Raw genomic sequence first — 643 nt, 5'->3', positions numbered from 1 at the left:
CATTTCTAACTGACCAATTATGTACCTACATATTGAGGAAAATAAAATCTGGTGAGGAAATCACATGATTTTCCTTACAGGGTGTACGGGACATTCAAATATCTCAAAAACCAATGAAGATAATTTGCCAAGGCATTTCTAACTGACCAATTATGTACCTACATATTGAGGAAAATAAAATCTGGTGAGGAAATCACATGATTTTCCTTACCTATACATACAGGGTGTACGGGACATTCAAATATCTCAAAAACCAATGAAGATAGAAAATTCGTGTTTTCGATGAGTAGTGATGTCCCAACTGTTTGGGGGGCATTTGATGGTGAACTTTGGAATTTTGGTGTCCCCTTCAAAGTCATTTTAAGTATATACAGGGTGTCCACCAATGTATGACCTACTCAAATTGCTCCGAATCTGTTTGAGTTTTCGAAAAACAAGGGGGGCATTTGATGGTGAACTTTGGAATTTTGGTGTCCCCTTCAAAGTCATTTTAAGTATATACAGGGTGTCCACCAATGTATGACCCACTCAAATTGCTCCGAATCTGTTTGAGTTTTCGAAAAATAAAAAAAAAACCCGTATCTCTTTGATTTTTGCAAAGAACTTTTTGGCAATATTGAAATTCGCGAACAAGTTTGCGAAA

The 643-nt window shown here is 36.4% G+C and overlaps 1 long non-coding RNA gene across 1 annotated transcript; it reads right to left on the bottom strand.

Annotated features, from left to right (window-relative positions):
* Window positions 1–142: 142 nt before the first annotated feature.
* On the bottom strand, window positions 143–627 carry LOC113473461. The gene is made up of 2 exons (XR_003395428.1): window positions 525–627; window positions 143–394 (listed from the first exon to the last, which is right to left on the bottom strand). It is a non-coding gene; the product is annotated as an uncharacterized LOC113473461 (long non-coding RNA).
* Window positions 628–643: the final 16 nt, after the last annotated feature.

The sequence above is a fragment of the Diaphorina citri genome, unplaced genomic scaffold, assembly GCF_000475195.1.
Source record: "Diaphorina citri unplaced genomic scaffold, Diaci psyllid genome assembly version 1.1 scaffold32797, whole genome shotgun sequence".
Lineage (NCBI taxonomy): Eukaryota > Metazoa > Arthropoda > Insecta > Hemiptera > Psyllidae > Diaphorina > Diaphorina citri.
Note: the sequence above shows the minus strand (reverse complement) of the source record. Positions and strands in the feature narration are given on the sequence as shown.